The sequence below is a fragment of the Crocuta crocuta genome, unplaced genomic scaffold (assembly GCF_008692635.1).
Source record: "Crocuta crocuta isolate KB4526 unplaced genomic scaffold, BGI_CrCroc_1.0 scaffold262, whole genome shotgun sequence".
Lineage (NCBI taxonomy): Eukaryota > Metazoa > Chordata > Mammalia > Carnivora > Hyaenidae > Crocuta > Crocuta crocuta.
Genome location: NW_027528869.1, coordinates 4,796,441 through 4,802,498, shown reverse-complemented (window position 1 = coordinate 4,802,498; position 6,058 = coordinate 4,796,441). Strand labels below are relative to the sequence as shown.

Genomic DNA, 6,058 nt, shown 5'->3' with positions numbered 1-6,058 from the left:
ACCGTTCCGGGGGCGGCCTGGAAACGGATTCTCCCGCGCTAGGGGTTTAGGCAGCGGTAATGGAGGACTTCCTACCTCCGCCGCCCTCCACTCTGTTCACGGCGGCTGCTTCTGCTCTCAGGGAGCTGGACACCAAACTTTGAAGCCTCCGGATTCCTCTCCGGCTTTTTTAGCCCCTCACTCCTGAGGCTCTCTCCCCTGCAGGGACTGAGTAAGCAAGGGGCAAAGTCTCTGTAGTTCCTGACCCCTCACCTGATTGCGGCTTCTCCACTGACCGATATCCTAGTTTGTCTCCCCCTCCACGCCATTGTTACCTCTCACCTAGACGACTGAAAAAGCATCTTAACTAGTTGTCTCCTTACCGCTTTCTTTCCAACCAGTTCTAATCACAAATTCCACGTAAATTTCCCAAAGCATGGCTTTGCTCATTCATCCCTTCTGTTCAAAACCTCTTTTTTGTTTGTTTTATTTATTTCTAGGAGAGAGAGAGACAGCGTGAGCAGGGGAGGGTCAGAGAGAGAGGGAGTCACAGACTCTGAAACAGGCTCCAGGCGCTGAGCTGGCAGTCAGCACAGAGCCCGACGCGGGGCTCGAACCCACGAACCGCGAGATCATGACCTCAGCGAAAGTCGGACGCTTAACCGACTAAGCCACCCAGGCACCCCTGTTCAAAACCTTCTAACCAAGGTTATTACCATTTGTTGAGCCTGTTCCCCTGACAAGCATTGTAGAAGTATCACCTCCTCACACCACTGCACATACGTATTTTATAGCCATTTTACAAAGGAGGAACTCGATGCTCAGAATAATTGACTCTCCTAAGGTGGAAAACCAGTGTGCAGCGTACGCAGGATTTGAATCTGTGAGCACGGTGTCAATATCCAGAATACTTCTCTGACATCACAGCGTTCAGAAACGTTGCCTCTGGAAACACTGTGCGGTCCTTCTGTCTGAACTCGCCTACCATTTTGTTTATTTATGAGTAATTTAAATGCACGTTTAACTCACTGGTTATAATTGTCTCCTGGAGTTGTTAATCTAACTGTTACCCTCATTTGTGCAGGCTGCTCTGCCCCAGTTGGGAAGGACTTCCTGCTGTGCCTGCATCTTGACCAAGAGGACCTTGAACCTGAGCCAGATAGCGGGAATCAATCATGGTACTGCTAATGACTCCCAGTTTTGTGGATATATGTTAACTTTATTAACTAGGCATAAAAAAGATCTACTTTTGACTAATATTTGTTGATTGCTATAAAATAAATGACTGGTTAATTATTTTACATGTTCTTGATGACACTGATTATGAGGCACTGCTATTTTGTGTGCCACCAAGAAAGAAAACAAATGTTACCTAGTAAGCTATGACATTTACCTAATTTGAAATCATCCAGAGACATTAAAATGTGAAATAGCATTAGCTTACGATTTGTAAGAGATTGTATGTTGCTTTATAAGAGTTCCTGAGTCTTTCCTTTTCACAGTCAAGTCCCCCTTATTACAGACTAACCTATTAAAGGGCAAAGATCTATTTTTCTTTAGCTTTGCCCTCATCCAAGTGTTGCTCAATGACTTTCCAATGATTAACAGAATTATTCTTGACATTAGATCTAATTGTCTATTTTAGTTACAGTGAAATGGGGCCCATTTCTCGCCTGGTCAAGTAGCAAAAACATTTGGGAATCAGAAGACATAGGGGCAAAAGGTCTGGATTCTAATTTGGCTCTGTCCTGCTACTTTGATTAGTGTCTCCTCTGCAAATTCCCATCGCCTGCAGACCTCAGTACCTACGTCTGAGATTCTGGGGTAATAATGTCCCCTTACAGTGCTGTCGGCAGGATTGAAATTACTCAGATGCTTAAGGACTGTTAAGGGCTAGACTGCCTCCACCCCTGGGGTTAAGTTGGCTCTACTACCAAGAATGGAACCCAGCTGCTTGGAGAGTATGGATGCATCATTTTAAAGCACAGATCATTAGGAGTTTTCCTTTATCTGCAGACTTTGATACGTTTTAAGATACTTCCCTTTGCAATTTATTAGCTATTAAAATGGAATAATGTTGACTGTGTGTGTACTACAGACAAAGATACTATATGTATTGTTTATGCGGTGGCTTTAAGCATGCGATGTTAGGATGAAGCAGAATTTGGTAGGAGAGGGATAATAATAGCACCCCTTGAGGGCTGCGTATGAACCAGGAAGCATCCAAAGTGCTCTCTTTGGTTTATTTCATTTAACCTTGACACTGACCCTGGAAGGATGGGACTAGTACTTCCCCAATGTCGTAGGTGAGGAAATTGGGGCATAAACAGGCTAGGAAATCTGCCTAAGAGCAGGCAGCTAGTAATGAAAAGGGTAGGGTTTAAACGCAGGTACTGTGGGGCCAGAGCCGTGCTGCTCTGAATGCTTCTGTAAGTATCTAGGTAGGGCACCAGAGCAGGAAGTGTGACCCCCAACTTCCAAATCACCAAGCGCTGAAGAGGGCGGGGAAGAAGGCAGGAGGAGACTTCACGATGAATCACAGCAATGGCTACAGCTGCTTTTGTTTCCCTGGAAATGATACCTAGGAAGAGAGACGAGTTCAAGAGATCGGGGGTGGATCTGGGGGTTGATATCTACAGCAGAAGAACCCACTCAAAATACGGAGCTTGACGGGAGGAACACTCGGAAGCAGGGTTTACCTAGGCCGAAGGCGAGATCATGCAGGTGGTCGTGTTTATGTGTGAGGCAAAGCAAAGCAGAGCTCTAGCAAGCAAAGTTGTATGCCTGTTGAACTGCCTACCTACCATTTATAGGGAAAAGAGAGCGAGACCAAGAGCTGTGGGAAGAGAGGCTGGGGACGTGAGCGTGGTAAGAGAGAGAATTCAGCTGCTGAGGAGAGAGGAAGATTTTGAGGAAGGACACTTTATTTTTTTTTTAATTTTTTTTTNTCCTAGCAGTGCTATTGCTGGGTCCTAGGGGAGCTCTAGTGTTAGTGAGGAAGGACGCTTTAAATGGCATGAGAACACACAGTTGTATGCGATACTAAGGCTGGAGTGTCTGGTCCAGGCAGCGGGGATCTATTCCACTAAGAATTTTACATACGGGGGCTAAGTAATTGGTGTTCCTGACTCCCGTTAGCAGAGAGGGCCATCTGGTGCAACCAAGAGGCTTCTGAGTGAGGTCCAAGAGAGTGAGGCTCAGAGGAGGGACTTCCCCCTCCTTCCCTCCTTCCCCTGTTTGCACAAAGAATGCCTCCCGGGGTCAGCCTTTCTCATCAAGGATACCCCACCGGTCCTTTTTGACTCTTCACGTGTTCCAAACTCAGGGAAGACGCACTCTCTGCCCGTGGTAGTGGTGACTTTTCCTCTGCCTCCTCTTAGAACATATCAAACAATCAGTACCACAGGTATTTATACACCAGGGAATCACTTCCTTGGAATTTTGCTTCCAAATTACAAAAACAAAAGGTCATTTCCCTTCATTTCCAACACCTCTTCATGTTTAGGTAGGCTCTGTACTGGAGCAGTGAGCAGAACAGACAAAAAAGCAAGCTTTTTTGGAGTTTACATTTTAATGTGGGAGACAGGTAGTAAATAAATGCACCAATAAATACAGAATAGGGCAGGTGGTGTGTGGTGAGGCAGAGGTGTGTCCGTGTGTGCCATTTTATTTATTTAAAAAAATTTAATGTTTTATTTATTTTTTTGAGAGAGAGAGAGGCAGAGTGTGAGTGAGGGAGGGCCAGAAACGGAGGGAGACGTGGAATCCAAAGCAGGCTCCAGGCACCGAGCTATGGCCACTGAGCCCGATGCAGGGCTCGAACCCATGAACTGCGAGATCATGACCTAGGCCAAAGTCAGACACTTAACTGACTGAGCCACCCAGGTACCCCACTGTGTGTGCCAGTTTAGATAGGGTGGTGACATTTGAACAGAAACCCAAAGAAATGAGGGTATAAATGAGGAGATAGCGAGGGGAGCAGTTTTCAAGCCAGTGAGAACATGTGCAAAGGTCCTGAGGTAGGAAAAAGCCTGGTGTGTTGAGGCAAATGAGGAAGCTAGTGTGACTGGATGCCTGGGAAAGGAAGAAGGTAGCAGCAGCAAGAGTGGCTATAGACCTGGGCTCTAGAGCCAGCCTTCCCCAGTACAAGCCCCAGTTCCCCCTGCATCCAAGTTAGGTGACCTCGGGCAAGTTATTTGTCCTTTCTGTGCCTCAAGGTTCTCATCTGTAAAATGAGGATAATGATAATACCCACCTCATAGGCTTGTTATAAGGATAAATGATTGTAAAACCCTTAGAACAGTGCTCTAGCATACAGTAAGTGCTCTATAATGAACTTTCCACTAAGAAAGAAGAAAAATGACTTGAGATGGTGCGATGGTTAATTTCACGTGTTAACCTGGGTCATGTGTTAACCTGACTGGGTCGCGAGATACCCAGATATTTGCCTAAACGTAGGCCTCATCCAATCTGGTAGAGACCCAAATGGAACAGAAGGGGGGGTAATGGAAAATTCGAGATCTCACCTGGTTTTGAGCTGGAACACTGGTCTTTGCCACTCAGACTGAACTTATGCCATTGGCTCTCATAGGTCTCCAACTTGCAGACAGCAGAACGCGGGCCTTCTCAGCCTCCATAACCACGTGAGCCAATTCTTTATAATAAATCTGTATATATCCAATATATAAAGTTATATAGAAGATTATATATAAGTACTAATATAACTATATACATATAAATTTTAAATAAACAATGGGACATATTTAAATAAATAAGTTTGTATAAATTCGTGTAAGAACCCTGCCTAATATGGATGGGGTGCAGGGCAGATCATGTAGAACCTTATAGCATCATAAGGACTTAGTTCTTTCTGAGGAAGATGGGAAGCCACTGGAGGTGGGTGCAGGGGCGGAAACAGGGAGGCCAGCTAGCAGGTCCTTGAGGTGATTAATGCAAGCAAGAGGTGTTGATGGCTCAGACGAGGGTGGGGGCGTCAGGGGTGGTGAGACGTGGTTGAGTTCTGGGTGGATTTGAAGGTACGGCGGATAGGATTCTGCCAGTAGGTGAAATGGGGTGCCAGGCATTGAGGATGACTCCAAGGTGTTTGGCCCAAGCAACTGAAAGGACGAAGAACATTAAAAATACAGTGTGTAGGACAGCAGCAGGTACTGGCTTTATGGCTCTTGCTCAGGAGTGAGTCTGTGAGTCTGTTAGTCTGTCCTGCAGTCCTCTGCCTCTTGGCAAACACGCTCCCCTCTTGGTTGTAATTGCCTAAATAAGAACAAGCATATGCCCCCCCACCCAACAACCATTAGGTTTTCACGATAGCACAGTCTAAGTTCATACTTAAAAATGGACATTTTTTTCCCCCTAGGGGAGGCGGTCTGCACAGCTGACCTCTGCTCACACCCCGACCACCCCTTTGCCAATGGTCGGAGTCCTTTACTCCCTGGGAACCACAGCTTCCCAAATGTTGCCATTTCCCACCCCGGACTCTGCTTCACGTTCAGTAAACTACGTGGCTCTCTGAGCAGTTTCCACAAACACCGTAGCCTGCAGTAAGGGGAGGGCAAGGCTTTCCTGTAACACGCACACACGTACGCAGCCCTCCCAACAAGTTTGCAGTGTCTGAAGTGCGTTTTTCCAGTTTCTTCCCTGGCCAATAATGGTATCTAAATATTTTGTGGCCCAGCCTCAGCCGGGAGTTAAGCTCTTCTCCACACCGGCTGCCAGAGCAGGGAGCACGTGGGTGGCGCTTGGATATTTCCATGCCTTGAAAGGTCTCAGCCCAGGCCTTGCTGGGACTTTGGTCATGCTAATGTCTTTGAGCCCTGGCCCAGCTCTTCTCCTTGCCCGGCACTGAGATTTTCGAGTCTGGAGAAGCCCCACACAGCCCCTACCTGCAGCAGAAATGCGACCGTGTGTGTGCAAGTCAAGGAAGTGAGGATCCAGCACTTGATCAAACATTCCTGAGCTGTCTGTGCCGGGTGCCGGAACTAGAATAATGACCCAGCAGTGTGTGCCCTTCATGCCGCTCCTCCATCATGGAATTCCTTGCTTGTATGAATTGGGAAGAGTT

General features: G+C 46.8%; 1 long non-coding RNA gene across 1 annotated transcript; it reads left to right on the top strand.

Annotated features, from left to right (window-relative positions):
- The first annotated feature begins 9 nt into the window (after positions 1-9).
- On the top strand, positions 10-4,631 carry LOC144225274 (uncharacterized). Its single transcript, XR_013333260.1, has 3 exons — positions 10-211; positions 1,064-1,157; positions 4,571-4,631. It is a non-coding gene; the product is annotated as an uncharacterized LOC144225274 (long non-coding RNA).
- Positions 4,632-6,058: the final 1,427 nt, after the last annotated feature.